Source organism: Myodes glareolus, chromosome 4, assembly GCF_982192425.1.
Source record: "Myodes glareolus chromosome 4, mMyoGla1.1, whole genome shotgun sequence".
In the NCBI taxonomy this organism is placed as follows: Eukaryota; Metazoa; Chordata; class Mammalia; order Rodentia; family Cricetidae; genus Myodes; species Myodes glareolus.
Window position 1 is genome coordinate 4,111,022 of NC_142029.1, and position 21,113 is coordinate 4,132,134.

The 21,113-nt window shown below is 44.7% G+C and overlaps 2 pseudogenes; both read left to right on the forward strand.

The window, feature by feature from the left end:
* The first annotated feature begins 835 nt into the window (after positions 1-835).
* Positions 836-1,044, forward strand: LOC125393731 (small ribosomal subunit protein eS28 pseudogene; annotated as a pseudogene).
* A 12,659-nt stretch (positions 1,045-13,703) lies between these two features.
* On the forward strand, positions 13,704-14,365 carry LOC148122192 (mitochondrial import receptor subunit TOM20 homolog pseudogene; annotated as a pseudogene).
* The last annotated feature ends 6,748 nt before the right edge of the window (positions 14,366-21,113 follow it).

A 21,113-nucleotide genomic window follows, 5' to 3' on the forward strand; every position in this document is an offset into this window, starting at 1 on the left:
AATAGAATGGTTATTTATTCAAAGGGGAAAAAAACTTACAGATTACCGTCCCAAACAACAGCCCCCTCTGCGCGATCAGGAAAGGCGTCTAGGAGCCGGAAGTGGAGCCAGAAGCCAGAGAGAGAGTGAAGGACAGCTACTGCTTTTTTAAAGAGAGAAAGACCATGCCCAAATGGGCTGGTATCTCAGTGGTTATTGGCTGAAGGAGTGGAAGGAGCTCCCGCAGCATCCTCCCTAGCATCACAACCATATTAAGCCAGCTCCTCCTTGCCTGGGAGCTGTGAGGCACTCAGTAAATCCGAGCTGGTCAAGCTGGTTCTGAGAGAGAGGGAAAATCCATTCTCTGAACAGAAACCCATTTCAATGAGGGAAAGTCAGCACCACTGCCATGAAGTGGTCCAGTGTTATTCAGTGTTCCGCAGTTCACAGGAAAACCTGTTAACCAACCCCTCATCAAAATTTGCATTAAGATCATTCTGGAAGAAATAAATTCTCCATGTATATACATACATGTATATTTGTAGCTTTCCTTCAAAGTAGGTTGTTTTTAAATTTATTATTACATTTGTAATGTGGGATGTCTCTGTATGCTGTGGATATGTTTTATTACCATTGGTTAATAAAGAAGCCAATTTGGCCAATAGCCTGGCAAAATAGAGCTAGGAGGGGAAATTCAAGACAGGAAAAAGAAGGTGAAGTCAGGGAGATGCCAGCAGCACCAGAGAAGCAAGATGTGAGGTAATAAGCCATGGGCCTCGTTGTAAATATAGACTAATAGAAATGGGTTAATTAATTGTAAGAGCTAGTTAACCCTCTTTGCCTGATCGCTTCCATCATGGACACGAGTCTTGTTCAGCCCATCAAGCTCGCTAGGGGAACCAAAGTGCTGGGCAGGACCGGTTCACAGGGACAGCGCACACAGGTATGTGTGGAATTTATGGATGACACCAGCCGCTCCATCATCTGAAACTCAAATGTCCCATTCAAGAGGGAGATGTGCTCACCCTATTGGAGTCAGAAAGGGAGGCTCAGAGGTTGTGCTGACCTTCCTGCTGGGTCCTGAGTATCCACCACTTGGCCCATGATGACCTGTGACTATTGAATAAAACATTTGTATTGTTTATAAAAAAGAGCTAGTTAATAAGCCTGAGCTAATAGGCCAAACCATTTGTAATTAATATTAAGCCTCATTTATTTATTTATGTGTTTATTTGTTATTTACTTATTTATGTGAACATGTGTATGAGGGATTGTGCAGGCCAGGGGACCATTTTGGGGAGTTGGTTCTCTCCCTCTGCCATGTAGATTCCAAGGATCAAACTCAGGTCATTGCCTTGCCAGTAACACTTTGACCCATTGATCCATCTCACAAGGCTTCAATGAGGTTTATTTTTAAGATTTGTTTTTATTTCATGTGTATGAGTATTTTCCTGTGTGTACATGTGTGCACCGTGTGCATGCCACATCTGAAGAGGCCAGAAGAGGGTGCCAGGTCTTCAGGCTGTTGTGAGCTGCATGTGGGTGCCGGAAACTAGGGTGTCAGGTCTTCAGGCTGTTGTGAGCTGCATGTGGGTGCTGGAAACGGAAGCCAGGTCAGCTGCAGGAGCACCCAGTGCTCTAAGCTCCTCAGTCAAGTCTCCAGCCCCAACCAGGATATTTTTGATGAAAATCTAAGAACCTGGGAAATCAATAAAAGATAGAAAGCTCTAAAACACTTAGTTATGAAAAAATGCTGTGCTGAAATATAATGTCATTCCTTCTCCCACCCCATGAGAATGGTCTAATGGAGTCGGTAGCCTGCGGCTTTCAGAAGTAGAATCTGTCCGTTAGGGCCAGGCATTCTGCGTCCCACGGAGGCCTCTCGCTTCTGTGGTATCTTAGCTGTGCTGGCACAGGTGGTGCGGCTGCAGCTGAGGGCACCTGTCTAGTGCAAGAAGTTTTTGTTTGGGGAGGCTTTCAACCATGATGGGAACTCAAGTTTTCAGAGCTAGTGTGTCTCTAGGGGATAATTAAGTTTAAGCTCATACTAAAATCTCCTTAAACACCTGAAGACTCGGAGGCTCAGCTCTGGCTTGAGAGAGTCATTCATTTGTTCTTTTACAGGAAAAATGTTTCAAGCATTTAGCTGGACGTGGTGGGAGCTTGTCTTGAGTGGCAATTGATAGAGGAAGACCCAGCCCATTGTGGGCGGCACCATTCCCTAGACGAGAGGACCCGACAGTGTATGAGAGGAGAAAGCAGGCTGAGAGCAAGCAAACACTATCCATGCATTAGTTCCCCTCTGCTCTTCACTATGGAGGTGGTGTGACCAGATCTTGGACTTTCTGAATTGACCGACTCTAACCTGGAATCCTAAGCCACATGAACCCTTCCTTCCCTGTCTGCTTCTTTTGTCAGGATGTTGGTTGCAGCATCAGAAACAAAATTAGAACACCTTCTTATTAGATCTCTCATGTCCCCAGGTTCTCTAATGATGCTTTGTTCTATTCTCTGGTTTCTTGGTGAGAGGTCAGTCTGAACTATTTAGACATTTTACTAAAACTAGAAGTTCCCAGGATGCAGTCTTTGCCTCGCAAAAATCTAAAATTCTATCTCTGTTCCTGGTGTGTGGTTTCTGTACAGGTAGGGCCCACAGACTCTAGCCACAGACCAAATGACCTTGGCTCCTGTCTTTGGTTAACACCGTGGTTTGAAGAGGGTTTCTCCCTGGACCTGTTAAATACATTGATGCTGGAGATGAATGCTGCCCCTCTCTTTTGCACTAAAGCCACACCCCTCAGAGACAAAGCTGGGCTCGAGGTCCTCATTCTCCAAAGGCAGGTAGTGTCAAATCTGCAAGCCAGCGCTCGGCCTTGATGTTTGCTCCATAAGGGAGCTTGAATCACACTCCACTGGGTTCCTATTGCTATAAATACTTTGTAGAGGAGATGCTGTGTCTGTGAGGTTGGGGGGGGGGGCAACTTGATGGCAGAAGTTGAATCCAATTTGTGCTCCCATTGCGGCAGGTTGGACCCTTTTGACTCCCTTTTCCTCAGAGAGAAACTTGGGAGGATTTCCGCCTTGATTCCATTCTGTAGAAAAGTTTTCTCTGAGAAGGAAGGGAGAATGATCTCCTGCATAAAAACCAAGGTCTTCGCCAGTCCCTGGGGTCTAGGAAAAGTTTACATTCATGCTAAATGAGTTTGTATTTTCTCCATTCTTCAGGCTTATAGACTCCATCCACTCTAGAAGCAGGGGGAAGCAAGAGGCACGCTGAGAGCAGAGCACGTGGGGGACTCCTGCGTGACCCTTTCTAAAAGGCGTTATGTGTTTGCTGCGCCACCGGCGTTGTTTCCAATGCCCCCTTGTGAAACTTCTCATCTTAGTTATTTTTGTGACAGTGCCAAAGATACTTGGGGGAAATGACTCAAAAGAAGGACCTGTTTGACCTGGGTGTGGTGTCGCAGTCAGGAGGCAGAGGGAAGTGGATCTCTGGGTTCTAGACCAGGCTGGTCTACAGAGTGAGTTCCAGGACAGCCAGGGCTACACAGAGAAACCCTCTCTTGAAAAACAAAACAAAAAGGAACATAAAAGAGAAAAGAAGGAATCGTTTGCTTTGACACATCATTTCTAGAATGTCAGTTCGTCCTTGGCCGGTTCCCTCCTTTCCAGGCAGTGAAGAAGCAGAGACTGTTGTGGAGTGGGATTACTCACCCCATGGCATTCAGGAAGTGGAGAGTGACAGCAAGAGGCGGAACATGAGATGTCGCTTACTTCCTCCTTAATGTACCATTCAACTATGAACCATCAACAAATTTGTTGGTTTTATCTTAATGAACATTAAGGTTGTTACAAGAGTGTCACTACTGAGCAGAGTGGAATTGTATTCTTGAAGGTGGTGTGTGTGTGTGTGTACGCATGTTCAGGCATGCATGTGCATGCCGTGCCTACAGAGGCCAGAGGGGGTGCTGGAACCCCTGTTACAGGCATTTGTGAGCCACTAACATAGACGACAGAAACTGAGCTTGGATCCTCTGCAAGCGCAGCACCAAGCCACCCCTCTAGTCCCCATTATTGAATTCTTTAAGCCAAATCTTTTCGCATAGCTTTAACTTCAGCCCAGATCCCCAACAAGCCACGCTGCCAAATGTGTTTCTCCATATATAGAGCATTTAGAGGTGCTAATCAGGAAATATGTTCAAGAGACATGGTCTTAAGTAATAAAAATACGTTACGTAATGACATATATATACATATGTCTATCCTGCACCTGTTAAAATGTATTTCTGTATCCACAGAAGCACGAAGCGTCTTAAACGACACTTTAGATTGGCTTCTTCTGCGGAGCGGGTCTGGGCATCAAGTGTAGGAAGGAGGGAGCCTCGTTTGCTGGCTTTTGTTCAGTTATATTTTTACCGCCTGCATATATTACTTTCCTAACACCTTCACTGCGAAGTATGTAATGAGAGCCAGTGCCCATAAGTCCTAATGGCAGCAGGATCTGCTGTAGCAGCCATGTCGTTACAAGAGGCAGCTCCAGCTCCGCCCGCAAGAACCAAGAGCAACTGCACAGGCAGGTGGAGATTCTCTTCCTGTTTTCCTAAGGGATGGAGATGCTGGTCACTTCCCTGCCTCCTGACAGGAATGCCTGAAGAATTAAATTATCTGGCTGGAGAATACCCACTCCCCAGCTCTGCCACTCCTAAATCTGCCTGTGGCCCAGAAATGTGGAAGAGCAAACTATTGCCGAAGTCCCCCGTAGGGTCTGGAAAAACACATTTTTTTTTTATTTTAAGTTTTATTTCCTTTTTTTAACCCAAGATTTGTTTTTTAAGTGCATTGGTGTTTTGTCTATACGTATATCTGTGTGAGGGTGTCAGATTCCCTGGAACAGAAGTTATAGACAGTTGTGAGCTGCCATGTAGGTGCTGGGAACTGAACCCAGGTCCTCTGGAAGAGCAGCCAGTGTTCTTAACTGCTGAGCCATCTCTCCAGCCCCAACACATTTCTTTTGACAGTCGTTGCTTGTATAGTAATGATTTCTGTGAGTTTTCTGTTTTCCTACCAAACAGACTCTACAGGTGAAGTCAGAAGGTTGGTGTGAGTGGAGACTGCAGGGTGGCTCATGGGAGTCACCCCCGGAAGACAATGTTCTGTCTAGTGTCCCCAAATTACTTTCATGGCCCTGTGGAGATTATCATCAAGATCACCCTGGAGTCTGCCACCTCCTCTTCACCAGCCTGGAGTTAGAGGAAGACTCATCTCCAGCCACATCTTTGTACACTAGAAAGGACATGTGCTGTGCCGAGCGTGACCTCTACCTGCAGGTTTCAGGAGGCTGTTTGATTTTTCTGATCGAGGATAGCATCGTAACCCTGGCAACCAACACTGTGGTACAGATGGGAAATCTAATCCCCAAAGGCTGTTTGAAGGAGAAACATACGCAGACCGCCGGCTCCAGCAACTCTTTCCTAGACTCTGACTCAATCACAAAATAGAGTCATCTTTTTCCTGGGGGTGGAACAGGGCCAGCTGTGGTGTGCCAGCTTCATCGGGCCCTCCACCACTTGGAAATCTACTGCAGATGAACACTTAGTTCCTGCCTGGCCACAAAATACAGAAAATGACGTGCAATGAACGACACACGGGGCCAGCGAACTGGAGGCTAGTTTGTCAAATGGACCAGCTTTGGGGTTGAGCGAGCTTCCTTCCCTTGTCAGGACCACAGGCAACTCGGAAATTTGATCCAGTAATGGCGATGCATTGATTGGTCATCGTATCCCACTAGCTGTGTGGATCTAACCATATTTCATGAACTCTGAACTGGAGTGTTAAAGATGAATACATAAGAAAGGATAGGTAAGGGTGTAACAGAAAACCCTCTGGATGTCGATGGTTTATCTCAGGGGACTGGGGATTTCTGGTGCCTGGAAATGGCTGTGCTTTGGTGCGACCTCGTCTGGAGGAAGGGATGATGGGCATCTCTTCTGAATCTGGATCTTTTTAATACCAGTTCTGTTGGTGAGGGCTGCTGAAGTCAAAAGCACACACCACCACACCCAGTCCTGGAGTGATGGTAGCTGGGACATCACAGGCAGGCACATCTGCCCAAAAAAAATGAAACTGAGGCTTCCCAGCTTGACCCCATTCCTCCCCTCCATCAGCCTCCATCCATTAGTGTTCTGCAGCCACAGCAGGATGCCAAACAGGGCTCTGCCCCTAGTGTCTTTGTCCCGACTGTCCTATCATTCTTTGACCAAGTAAGCCCATTTCTAGAAATCTCTACCAAAATACTAGAGAGGGAGAGAGAGAGGTTACAAAGCAGCTGCAGTGTTGATAGCAAAATCCTTATGAAGAGTTAATACTGCCACCGAGTGTGTGCACAGCTCCGGGTGGATTTGCTGCACTCGAGAGAGAGCAGCTATACCAGCTATTGCTGGGTGAGAGCAGGAAGCGGAGACATTCTGGAAGGAGGCTATCAGGAAGTAAAAAGCCAAAGCTTAAAATCCCCCTCCTGCTTCCCCGGAGGCTTGGCAGTCCTCCTGGGAACGCCTTTTCTGATACACTCAGTGGCTAGCAATGCGATTCTAAACAGCCATATTGATTTTTGTCCCTTCCCTTGGATGAGCAAAGTCCTCCAGGCTCTGTTGACAGAGCAGAGCGCTTGCCCTGCTTTTGGCCAAGCTCTCTTCTCATGGAGAGCCTGTTTGCGTCTCGGTTAGAACTGAAGCAAAGGCAGCAGAACATTTGCAGAGGACTGGTCCCTTCCTAGCCAGCATGTGCAATGCACGGCAGTCGGAACTGATTCAGAGTCAGAACTGGAGATGCTCACGGGCTCTTTATGGTGCTAGGGAAAGGCAGACAGATGGCAGCCCAGCTCTGGTTCATTTGCTTTGTCTCTCAGGCCTACCTTGTGGGCCACACGTACTCTGCCTGGAGAGGCCAGGTGGCTGCTGTCATCTCCTGCTGAGACGATGCCCAGGAATCCAGAGGCTGAGCCTCACCTCAGTGCTGTGACTCAGAGCCCAGCCATTTAGAAGATGACAGATCAGCCCAGAGACAGACTGTGAGCATCAGCACCAGCCGTCTGACCGGATGCCACCTCTCCCGTCATGTTTTCTAAAAATTGCCCGACTAGCACACCATGATCTGCTCGGAGCAATGCAAAGAGGCCACCCCGAGTGTCCTGCAGGGTCACCAGACACTCCTCGGAGGCTCTGGTCACAGTCCCTCGGCAAACCAGCATGGCAGCTCTTCAGTGCAAGATGGAGGAGGGGGCAGGTATTAGGATGACTGAGTGATGGACAAGATACAGGAGGGGAAAACCACAGGGAGAGGGGAATCTGTCCTGTCCCTCTTGCCCAGGGAAAGTGCATGGCTGTGCTTTGGAGGACAAGGTCACAGAGCGAGGAGGGAGATCTGTCCTGTCGCTCTCGCCCAGAAATGTGTAAGAGAAGTTAGTTCCCTTAGACTCCGAGAACTCTGGAGAGTTTGATCACTTGTTCACTTGATGTTTTATTGATTTAACGCTTGATGGTTTGAAATATGGAAGAGTCACGTAAAACACCATTCTGTCATGGGGAATACGCATGCAATCGTCATATTCATCAGGAGGCAGAATGTGCCAGCTGCCTCCTTGGTCTTGCCCAGTCCTTGCCCCTCCCTGTTTTCCCAGGTTCTATGATGAGGGTTTAGCTGGGTCAGGTCGGTCTTTAGTCATGTCTGTTGGCAAGGGAGGGGGGGGTCATCTTGATTGCTAATTGATAGACCAGGCCCTGGGTTTGGGTGCTGCGCTCTATATACATAGAGAGGGACCTGATCACAGGTAGGCAGACATGCACCTCTCTCTCTCTCTCTCTCCCTGCTCTTGACTGTGGATGTGATCAGTTGCTTCAAGGTCCTGCATTAATGAGCCGTCACCTGAATTGGGAACTAAAATGAGCCCTTTCTTCCATCTGCTGCCTGCATTAAGAACTTCCCACACCAAGGAAGGGTTTATTTTAGCTTACAGTTGAGAAAATGCCTTTATCAGACTGGCCTGTGGGCAAGCCTATAGGGCATTTTATTAATGATTGCTGTGGGAGGGCCTGCCCCAGTGTGGGTAGTGCCACCCATGCCTAGTGGTCCTAGGTTATATAAGAGGGCAGATTGAGCAAGCCATGGAGAACCAGGCAGTAAGCAGCACCCCTCCATGGCCTCTGCAGAGTTCCTGCCTTCAGCTTCCTGCCTTGACTTCTTGCCCTGACTTCTCTCAGTGATGGACTCTGTAAGCCAAATAAACACTTTCCTCCCTGAGCTGCTGTAGATCATGATGTTTACTGCAGAGCTGACGGGCAAAGTAAAAGGGGGGAGCGCCTGTAGGAAGGAACAGGGAAACCCGGGTCCTTCTGCTGGCCCTCCTTCACTCTCTGTCCGTGAGGCAAGGCTTGCTTTGTCCCTGCTCCCACTGTGATACGCGGCTGTCCCCAGAACGGCAAAATCAATTGACTGTGGACTGACACCTCTACAGTGAGGAGTCCATATCAACCTCTCGCCTTTCTGAGTTAATGTCTGTCTCCAGTGTTCCAGGAGGAGAAAGCACATTGCCGCTGTCTTGTGGTTTTTAATAGATGCAGAGCAATATGAAGCGGAGGTCGGCGGCGAGAAAAAAAGCTTGAGGGTTGTTGTAAGCACACTTCAGACACAAGGACAGAGAGGGGGGGGAAGAAAACAAAGTCAGCCCCGTTCTGTCTGCTACACGAGGAGGATTCTGCCAGTCCAGTCCCAACACAAAATAAAATTCGCTACTGGCCCTACTACCGGTCAGGCCCTCAGACAGCAATTGTTAAAACAGAATTGGATAGCTGCCATATCTGCCTTCCTGCTCCCTGCACACAGAACCCCAAGATCAAGAAGAGGGTTCACTTTCTAGTTAAAACGTACTGAGTCCTCCCATGATTCGGGGTACGCGTGTCAATCAACTGCCATCTGGTAAAACACCACCAACAATAGCAAACAGCTGGCTGTCAGCCCAGCCTGGGTCAATGAACTGAAAATTCAGCTTGTCGTAAATGAGTAGCTCTTAATTACCTCTCTCAGTTATCTGCTAATCAATCAATGGAGCTCTAACCAAATAATAATTCACTGCAAAGACTTGAGCAAATAAAATGGAGGAAGAGGGCTGACTGCAGGCTTCCTACCAGGGGCAGCCTGAGATTGTAAGTGTGAAGGATCGTGAGACATTTGTGCAAATTTGTGTGGGCTTTGATTTCAGCTCCTCGCTAAGAGGCCAAGAACCTGGAAACGCCCGACCCTGACCAGTAGCATGGATGTCTCTACCAGAGCAGCCCGTGCTCATAACTGCTGAGCCGGCTCTCCAGCGCTGGCCCTCTGACCTGATTGATAGATGACCTCATATCATCATTTCTGTAATGGACATGTCTCCATAACGCCCCTGATTTTAACCATATACATGACCAGTTATCTTGTATGCACAGGCATGAAATGACCGATGGGGGTTCTCCCTGGAACGTCACCTGAGGACAATTCTGCTTTGTTGCATATTGTTCCTATTCACTGGCTTCTTTAATTTTTTTTAAATTGCTGTGTGTGGGGATGTTTTGCCTGCATGTATGTATACACACCACATGGGTGACTGGTACCTACAGAGGTGAGAAGAGGGCTTGAATCCCCTGGACCTGGAGCTACAGGCTGTTGCAAACTACAGAGTGGGTGTGGGGAGCCAAACCCAGGTCCTCTGGAAGAGCAGCCAGCGACCCCTCTCTCCAGGTCCCAAGTTTGTTTCTGTTGCTGGGATAAGTACCATGACCATAATCAACTTGGCTAGGAAAGGGTTTATTTCAGCTTACAAGTTACAGTTCGTCATGAGGGAAACCAGGGCAAGAACGCAAGTCTGGACACAGAAGCCGTGGTGGAACCCGCTGGCTGGCTCCAAGGCTCATGTTACCTTGCTTATACAGCCCAGGCCCACCAGCATACGGGTGGCCCCACCCACAGTGGGCTGGGTCTCCCTAAATCAATTAGCAATCAAGAAAGAACTGTACACTTGCTCTCAGGTCCCTCTGGTCCAGAAGGAGGTGCCCTTTTCTTCCAGATGTGTCTAGTTGACAATAAAACTAAACAGCATACACATAGACCCCAGAATAGTTCAGGCCATACTGGCCCTTCTACCCTCAGTCCAGGATGTAGTCATTGGGAATATGTTTAAATAGAGACTGCCTCAGCTGGAGAAATGGCTCATTTATAAATGAATACAGTACACATTCATAAACGTAGGAGAAACACTCAGACACATAAAATAAATATTCTAAAAATTTTTAAACAGAAACTGTCCAAGTTTGGTGGTCACTATGGGAAAGAAAAACTGCTCCCATGAAGTTGCCTGGGGTTGCTAGGTGCACTGCTTGGAGAGGGTGTGTGTGTGTGGTACACGCAGGCAAAGGAACGAGGCTGCCAAATGTATTAGGAAAACAGGACTCAACCAAGCAGACTCCCAGGTTACAAAACAACTCCCTATGTGTGCCTGCTTCTTGTTTTCCACACATGAGAACCTGTGCGTGTACAGACCGTAAACATGCACTCACACGATAATAAAATGATAATAATTAGTAGTTAATGGTAGCAATAGAAGATGCTTGTTGCTGTATGTTTTCACATTCACGCCCTGCAGACAGCCTGGGAAAATTTGCATAAGACGGCTGAATTATTCTCTAGAAAAGCTGTTCCCATTTTCACTTCCCCAAGCTGTGTCTGTAAGATGACAAGAGGAATCCCTTCCTGCCTGGAATCAGGTCCCGTGTTTGCACAGCTCGATGGCACTCTGCTGAGCACTAAACCAGGCAGTCTCATTTCCTCAGTTCCCGCCGACGTCAGTTCCCAGGAGCGCTCAAAGTTCCCAGGAGCGCTCAAGTGTAAACAGACTGATGTGCGCAGTACACGCACGGCAAGTGCTTAGGAAATGTGTCCCGCCTCTGGCTCCCTCCAACTCAATTAGACTCCCTGCGTTATTCTCCAAGGGAAGAATAGTCCCAGTTTTCCAAATGCTGCAGTGCAGAGAACTGCTTTGCAACGATAAGATTCCAATGACTTCGGGTTCCCGACTCCACACACAAGCTCACACCAGACTGATCCTCCTGCTGCTTCTGTAGCACAGTGGGAGGGTGCTTGTCTAACCTGCACAAGATCCTGGGTTCAATCCCAGCCCACCAAACAACAGGAGCAACAAGAAGTACGTCCCAAAAGAGTTTTATAAAGATTTCTCCCATATTCTCTGATTAAAAGACAACCCCAGAATTGCATATGCGGCTCAGTTGATAGAGGGTTTGCCTAGCATGCACAAAGGCCTGGATTTGGTCCACAGCATCATGGTCATGGATACACGTGCCTGTGATCCCAGCACTCAGATCAGGCAGGAATCAAAGTCATCCTCAGCTATTTATTGAGTTTGAGACCAGTCTGGGCTGCGTGAAATCCTGTATGTAAATCGATTAATTAATTTATGTATGATGGCTTATGCCTGTCATCCTACCATTCGGGATGTAAAGGCAGAGGATCAGGAGGTCAAAGCCATTCTCAACTACAGAGAATTGGGAGTTAGCCCAGGAAACAGAAGATCCTGTCAAAGGGAGGGAAGGAGGGAGGAAAGAAAAGAGAGAGGGAAGGAGGGAGGGAGAGGAGGGAGGAAGGAAGGAAGGAAGGAAGGAAGGAAGGAAGGAAGGAAGGAAGGAAGGAAGGAAGGAAGGATTTTCCAAGACATCCTAAATGTAATTACAAGAACTGGAGGATGAGAGTGTGGGGAACAAGGGATTTCATAGCTATGAACATAAGCAACAAATAGACCATTTCACATTTGGGAACATACATTGAAATCTTCACTGAAATCCCTGTGTGACTGACCACAGAGTCTCCGTGCCCGTTTACATACGAGCTCTCTGGATTTAGTTCCAAGTCACCAAGCAGCAATGATCTCTAGCAAGACAATGATCCTCCAGCCTCCAAGTCCAGAGACCTGGGATTACAGGTGTGCCCAGTTTATATGAGGCTGTGGATCAAACCCAGGGCCTCCTGCTTGCTAGACCAGGAAGCCCAGTCCCAGCAACTTCTTACAGAGGTGCGGGGCCTTACTCCAGAATCCACCCTTTCCTCCCATCTGTCTCAGTCACTCCCCTGTGCTGGGTAATATTTGTTTGTTTCTTTGTTGTCAACTTGACACAACCTAGGGTCATCTGGAAAGAAGGACCCTCAACTGAGGAAATACCTCCGTCAGATTGTCTGTGGGCAAGTCTGTGGGGCCATGTTCTTGATCCATGATTGATATGGGAGGTCCCAGCACACAGTGAGTGCAGCCACCCCCGGGCATGTGGTCCTGGGCCCTTTGAGGAAGCAGGATGAACAAACCACAGCGAGCAAGGCAGTAAGCAGAGTTCCCTTATGGTCTCTGCTTCAGCTCCTGTCTGCAGGTTCCTGCCCTGACTTCCCTTCATGGTGGGCTACAGCTGTCGGGTGCAATAAAACCCTTTCCTTTCCAAGCTGTTTCTGAACATGGTGTTTATTCAACAGCAGGAAGCAAGTTAAGACATTGTTTACATCAATGTCTTGGTCTCAGGATTAATACCGTAGCCTCTTAGATATTCCAGTGAAAATCCTTTTACTTTCAAGGGTGACTGTGTGTCAATCCAACCATAATTATCATAACCCAGCAGACTCCCTACTGAAATATTCACTGTCATGACCCCCGTTTCATAATTAGCAACTTCCAATGCAGAGGTCTGCACCCCCTTGTCACAGTTACGATCTGTGGCCAGGGTCCAACTGACTCACAGTCCTGTGTCATTGAATCATGAGCCACTGGTGACTCGGCCACCTTCGCTTTGTGGGGGTGACAAGGAAGTCTCTTCAGAGAGCCACACAATTACTTCCCGAGAGAAAACTCTCTGAGATCAGTGCATTGAATACACTTCTATTTATTATAGGAAAAAGGTCTTATCAAGTCAAAAAAAAGGGGGGGTGAGAAAATCACATACTCTTTGATTGCTGATCTTAGAGGAAATGACACAGACCCATGAATGTGTCCTTTCTGAGTGGAACCAGATTATTCTCCCCGTGAGAGGTCTGATGAAAGCCATAATGGTTGAGTTGTTAGGCTGGGAATGTGGACCGGTGGTGTGAAAGACATTAAATGTGATTTGAATCTCTGACACACTAAGAATAATGACTCAAAAAGATGTCTAATAGCCTCGTGCTTTTATGAAGTACTCTGTTTCCCAGAGATGGACAGCCTGTGAGCTAGCTCTTCCTCTGGAATTTCAGACTCGCGTATCTACCAGGGAATGCTTCGGTACGCTGTAGCATAAGGTCTCACAAGTTTGGACTTTGTCCCTGGTTCCTGGTAGAATTCCTAAAACTTTCTGGGTTTCTGGAAGGGTATTAATACATTCGGGTATTCTGGCTCTGCCTCCTGGCTGCCATCAGCTGAGCGGCTGTGCTCTACCCCGGATTGCCTCCATGATGTACTGCCTCAACACAGGCCCAAGGCAATGCCGTCAGAGCCCAGGGACCAAAACTTCTGATACTGGGACAGGTAAGATGGCTCAGAGGTGGAAGCGCTCTTGCCGGGCCTCTTCCATCCGCGCTGCCTGGCGGCCCTCGGTGGCCCCGGCCCCGGCCCCAGCCCCGGCCCCGGCCCGCGCGCGCCCCCCGCCGAGCGAGCGAGCGGACGAGCGAAGATGGTGGGCCGCAATAGTGCCATCGCTGCGGGCGTGTGCGGCGCCCTCTTCATCGGCTACTGCATCTACTTCGACCGCAAAAGGCAGAGCGATCAAGAACAGGCTGCGAGAACGAAGAAAGAAACAGAAGCTTGCTAAGGAAAGAGCTGGGCTTTCAAAGTTACCAGATTTAAAGAATGCTGAAGCTGTTCAGAAGTTCTTCCTTGAAGAGATACAACTTGGTGAAGAGTTATTAGCACAAGGTGACTACGAGAACGGTGTAGACCACCTGACAAATGCGATTGCTGTGTGTGGGCAGCCTCAGCAGCTGCTGCAAGTGTTACAGCAAACTCTTCCACCACCAGTGTTCCAGATGCTTCTGACCAAGCTTCCAACCATTAGTCAGAGAATTGTAAGTGCTCAGAGCTTGGCTGAAGATGATGTGGAATGAGCCAGATATCAACACTATAAAATCTGTTAAAAATGATTTAACCATTAGCTTGGAAGCTGCTCGGCTCTGGGGGAATAAGGGCAAATGTGCTTGTCATGAACTGTCCTACACTGAAGTCTACCAAAGTGAATGTGTGCTTTGAGTAGATCCATTGTCTGTTCTATTTATTTTTTCCAGTGAAAAGTATTTTGATAGGACTTTTCATTTTATAAATACACTGAGTTAACCAAAATATCATGGATTTCGTTTATTCTTATGACATGGAATTCAAATGTAAATACAGTAAGTGGAGTATTACTGAGATAAAAACGCCCGGTGATGAATTTTGAACGATTGGAAGAGAACATGAAGGATAGTTGGATAATGCCTGTTTTTAAAGACTAGTGCATTTTACTGTATGTCATAAAATTGGATAGAAACATGTGTTTGTGAAAGCTGAGCATTAAAATCTTACAGAGACTGTCAAAAAAAAAAAAAAGATGGCTCAGAGGTGAAGAGCACTCGTTGCTCCTTCAGAGGCCCCTGATTCAAGTCCCCAACCCTGGTCAGCAATTCACAATTGCCTGTAACCCCAGCTCCAAGTGTACACTTGTAGCCTCCATAAGCACACACACACATGTATGTGTATGTACACATGTGCACACAGACACACATATACACATGAATGAAAAATAAAATAAATCCTTTTAAAAAATTAATAGTTCTGAAACCAAGTGTCACAATAGGTTTGCTTTTTTTTTTTTTCTCTTTCCATCTTTCTTGATGTCTCAAGAACTCTGTCACGGTGACACATAGCCAACACACGCTCATCCCAGCTGATAAAGTTTGAGGTGAAAAGAGAGTTCACCCTGAGAATTGCATGTTGACCTCTGGATTGAAACTCCAGCCTCTTCCTGCCTCTGTGGAGACAGTTGCTCTTCCTGAGCCTTCAGCCTCCTCCAGGAACTTCTCCATGCCATCTCCTGAGTCCTCATTCTCCAAACTCAAGCCACAGCTGCTGTGGGATCTCCTTCCGCTCCTTCAGCCAATAGCCTTTAAGATACCAGCCCACTGGGCGTGGTCTCTTACACTATAAATGCAGCTGCAGCTGTAAAGCGCGAGCTCACTCTCTTGCTTCCGGTTCTTGCTTCTGGCTGCTAGATCCAGTTTCTCTTCCCTGTTTGGGCAGAGGACTGTGATCTAGGACAGTGCTTTGTGAGTCTCCCCTAAATAAATAACCCTTTATTACACATAATTCTGAACTAGTATGGGATTATTTTGTAACTTCTGTCTTCACCTGGCGCCCAAACATGGAGACCAGTCCACACTTTTTGGGATCGGTTCACCAGCTTGCATGGCACATTGGGCACTAACTCTCCCACCCATGACTCTAGCTAGCCCTCAGACACAGCAGACTATTGCGCAGCACTCCCTGGTTCATGCCCCACATGCTGCCTCTCTGAGCATCACACACCAGCCCACACACTGCTGCATGCAATTCTCATGGTGCACAAAGTCCACAACTCGCACTGATGGAAAACTTCGGGTTTTCTCTTTTTCCTGGGCCCCAACTCTCGGAACCATTTGATTGCCTTAATAACTGCTCTTAATTTGTTAAACAAAGCATATTTTTTCAGTACCTAAGTAAGCAACACATGCTGTTTGCTGCTGCTAGCATCTCTGGACCATGTGGCCGCAACTGCAAAACCTACTGACCAATATAGATTATTACACTTACTCCAAGTCATCGTAATTGCCTTATGACAGGTAAGATCTGAAAAACTACAAAAAAATGACTGATAACATCCAAGAGTTCAATAATTATTCTGCTTATACTATGGAAGGTATTCTGCAAGGCTTATGCAATTTTCCTTCTACATACCTTTATTTGATTCTAGGAATTAGTTTCATTTTTGATATTATCTCATTTAAAAAATGGTTCAATACTATGGAGAGGAATGGCATCAATTTGACAAAATTATCTGAAAGAATTTGTGCTGTTGGATTTAACTATCAGAATCTGTTGAAAAGTTATGATACATTAATAGATATCTCTCCAGGAAGGTAATATGAGCACGATCAAAATTATATCCAAGGATGAGATGTTATCTTTACTGGACAAGTTTCATACCTAGGAATCCTCAGTGAGGGCATTAAAACAGAACACTGGACAGGAGATTCAGACTTTACAAAAGGCAGTGGTAAAAAGATTTGAAAAGATTGAGGAATTTATTGAAATTGATGAGCAGGAACAGAAGGTACAAGGACCGGATTTAGCCTCATCAGTGCATGCCAGATGCTGGGATGACTTACACAGAGTTTCAACTGCATATCTGGTAATTTCCTCAGAAAGACCATCTGGCACAAAGGACCCTAAGGTAGTCAAAGACTATGCATGGGAACCAATATGTATGGTGATCTAAAAGAAATAAAGCAAGCAATACTTTCTTATGGGCTACATTCTCAGGGAAATGGTGAAAACATGGGCTTCAACCACACGATTGGCTTCAGTTAATCTCAGCGGTCCTAGAAAATGGACCTCAGTTGCTTTGGAAGTGTTATTGGAGAGAAGAGGCAAAATGTTTAGAGCAACCAGGGAAAGCAAAAGGATTTGAGACTTCCCAAGATCAAATTCTTGGTGAGGGTCATTACTCTGATCCTCGGGAAAAGGCTCACTGTGACAGATGCACCTTGTCCCTATGCAGCACAGCAGCTTTAAATGCTTGGGACAGGATTCAGGAACCAGAAAAGAGGACAGAGTCATATATTAGGGTTAAACAGGACCAGAGAGAGCCCTTTACTGACTTCTTACAAAGATTAACTAAGGCTGTACAAATAGGAGTGACAGACCCTGAAGCTGGATGTGTACTAATTGAATCCCTGTCTTTTGAAAATGCCAGCTTAGAATGTAAGAAGATCCTTGGGCCTTTAGAGGTTAAATCAGCACCCATAGATGAATGGGTCCTGCATACAATGAACATTGAGACATTTGAATATAATACTGTAGCTTAGGTAGGAGAAGCAATTTCCAATGGTATGAGGAAACATTCAAATGTCAAATGTTTTAATTGTGGTAGAACAGGACATCTAAGAAGGAACTGTAGACAATGAATTCCTAGGAATAAGGTTTCTTCTAGGAATGGCAAGAATAGGAGGATTCAGCCTTCTGATATATGTAGGAGGTGTACCAAAAGTCGATATTGAACTAATGCATGTAGGTTGACAAGAGACAGACAAAGCAACCTGATACTACCATGAAACTCCTTCTGGGGCCTCTCACAGGCCACAATGTCAAACAAGGTCCAGTCATTCCCAGTCACTATGGAGGACATGCCTCACCAGGGAAATTAAACAATCAAGTGCCTACTGTAAAGAAAAAAAAACACACACTGTTTGATGAAACAAACATGAAGGATGAATCAAAAACTCCAGTAGAAAATAGGAAATGTATATTTTGACAGACTTCTATAAATGATCAAAGACTAAAGCTAAGAGAACATATAAATGACATTGTAATTGAGGGATTACTAGACACAGGTGCAGATGTGAGTACCATTACTCCAGAATCTTGGCATCCAGACTGGCTTCTTCAAGAGGCAGATATTCAGGTCCTAGGAATTGGAACCCTGTCTCAAGTGATACAAAGCACAAGGTGGATTGAATGCATAGGGTCAGAAGGACAGAAAGGAAGGCTGAGGCCATATGTAACTAATAACCCAGTGAATTTATGGGGTCATGACCTATTGCAGCAATGGAATGCCCAGGTTAACATCCCTGCAGTCCCAAAAACTCATGTATTTGGGAAGGATATTATAAGATATTATAAACAAAGGTCACCAGCCATTCAGACTGTACAAGAACACAAAATAACTAACAAGCCTTCAGAGGTACTAATGGTCTTGCCTTTAAAATAGTTAACTGAGAAATGAGAAACCCATATGGGTTAAACAATGGCCTTTAACAGGAGACAAACAGCAGGCTTTAGAACAGCTGGTACAGGAGCAATTAGATGCTCATAATATTGAAGAATCAACCAGCCCTTGGACTTCTCCTATATTTGTTGTTAAAAAGAAATCTGGGAAATGGAGAATGCTGACAGAGCTAAGAGCTGTCAACAAAGTTATTCAACTTATGAGCCCTCTACAATCTGGAATTCCTCTGCCTTCTCTATTACCAAAAGGATGACTTCTCATAGTTATTGATTTAAAGGATTGTTTCTTCACTATACCTTTATAAGAAAAAGATAGAGAAAAATTTGCCTTATAATTATACTACTTATAATAATTCTCAGCCTACCAGGAGATACCAGTGGACCATCCTCCCAAAGGGAATGTTCAATAGCTCCCCCATGCCAATACTTTGTCAGACAGCCATTGGAAATGATACATAAGCAATTTCCTAAGTCTATAATCTACCATTACATGTATAACGTTTTGTTATCTGATTCAAATACAGATACTTTTAAAAAAAAATGTTTGAAAAAAAAGTTTTGCCAAAATGGGGATTACAAATTGCTCCTGAAAAAATATGAAGAAGAGATTCAGTCAATTACCTAGGTTACAAAATAGGTTTATAGAAAATTAGAATACAAAAGGCACAAATTAGGAAAGACTGATTGCAGACTCTTAATGACTTTCAAAGATTGTTAAGAGATATTTCCAGTCTATCACCAGCTGTTGGAATAACACTTGATCTAATAGTTCATTTAAACAAAACCTTAGATTGTGACAAAGACTTAAATAGTACCAGAGAATTAACAGCTGAAGCAGAAAAAGAATTGATGGTTATCGAAGAAAAATTACAGGAGGCACATGTGGATAGGGTGAATCCAAATCTTAATTGCATTCTAGTTATATTGCCTTTCAGAATTTCCCCTTCAGGAATTTTAATACAAGGGAAGATTTATCTTAGAATGGATCTTTTTACCTCATAGACCAAGTAAAAAATTAAAACCTTATGTGGAAAAAGTCTCTGAATTAATTATAAAAGGAAACTTGAGACTTCATCAACTAGCAAGTATAGACCCAGCAGAGATTATAGTTCCTTTTACTGATGATAAAATTTAAAAATTATGGGAAGACAATGAATCATGGCAAAGAGCTTATGCTAATTTCTTGGGAGAAATTAATAGCAATTATCCCAAAAGTGATAGAATTAACCTTATAAAGAGAACTACTTGAATTCTTCCCCAAATTGTACATGATGCACCAATAACTGGAGCCCATACATTTTATGCTGATGAAAATAAATCAGGAAAGGCAGGTTACAAATCATAAGAATTAAGGTAGAACAAAGCCCTTATAATTCTGTCCAAAAGGCAGAATTATACGCTATTCTCGTGGTGCTAATGGATTTTTAAAAAACTTCTCAATATAGTCACTGATTTGCAATATGCAGAAAGAATTGTCTTGCATATTTAAACTTCTGAATTTATACTAGATGATACAGAATTGACTTTCTTATTCATACAAGTTCAAGATATAATCAGGAATAGGCTTTGTCCCATATATATAACACACATCCTATCCCATACGGGTCTTCCTGGTCCTCTAGCACAAGGTAATGCAGAAATTGACTGATTATTGATTGGAAGTGTGATGAAGATGTCAGAATTTCATAAGAAACATCATGTCAACAGCAAAGGTTTAAAGAAAGAGTTTTCTATTACATGGCAACAAGCTAAGGTGATTATAAAGAGATGTCCTACTTGCTCTTTCTATAACCAAAAACTGTTACCTGTAGGGAGTAACCCAAAGGGTACTCAAAGGAATGAGATCTGACAGATGGATGTGTTTCACTTTACAGAATTTGGAAAATTAAAATATGTACACCACATCATTGACACTTATTCAGGTTTTCAATGGGCAACTGCCTTGAGCTCAGAAAAGGCCAATTCAGTAATCATACATTTATTAGAAGTTACGACCATCATGGGTATACCTGCACAAATAGAAACAGACAATGGTCTAGCATATATTTCTAAGGAAATGAAACAGTTTTGTTTATTATAATATAAAGCATATTACAGGTATACCCAAAGAATCCTACAGGTTAGGCAGTTACAGAAAGATCAAATTGAACTATAAAGGATATGCTAAATGAACAGAAAGGGATGGAAAATAGTCCCAGAAGTAGATTGCATAATGTTTTATTAACCTTGAATTTTCTTAATGCTAATGAGAAAGGAACAACAGCAGAAGAGAGACATTGGATAATAGAAAAATCTTCTGAATTAAATCAGCCAGTGTATTTCAAGGATGTGCTGACCTCACAATGGAAACCAGGAGATGTGCTACATTGGGGAAGGGGTTTTGCTCTTGTTTCCACAGGAGAAGAAAAGCTATGGATAACCTCAAAACTAATAGATTTGATTTGAAAAAGAGAAACCTCTTGAGAAAGGGAAATGATAAGTCATTCACAGAGGTGACAATCACACAGAAGGTGAGAATATCACATAAGGGTTGGGGTAGGGTTCTGTTCTTGTCTTTGCAGGGAAATATTCATCTTCAAAGAGTCAAGAGACCTTGGACATCTAGCTGCCTAAAGTGAAAAAACTATCCAGAAAGAATCAACAAGCAAAGAGAAATCTGACTTATGATGCTGTATTATCTGTATGGTAAAATTTAATTATCTGTGCATGTATACATCTATTTAAAAATAAGAGCTGGCTTTGGAGTTGGACAATGGCCATTCTTCTCTAAATCCAAGCATGTTGTTAAAAGAAAAATTCAGAATTTCTGTCTCATGTCAGGAGCCATCTGCCATGAGACAGAAAGAAGATAGGCTTTAAGGAAATATTTTATTTTTCTCCATGCCCATTTTGTCTATATCATATCTTTTGTTGAATATATGTCTATATGAATAATGTTTAAGTTTTCAAGTATGAACAGCAGATTTTCATACAGTAATCTTTGAAGCTTCCAGGAAGAAGGTGGGGCCCCACAACAACAACTCCACCTGGTTGATATGATGTCATGATGCTGATAGCACTACTATGAGAT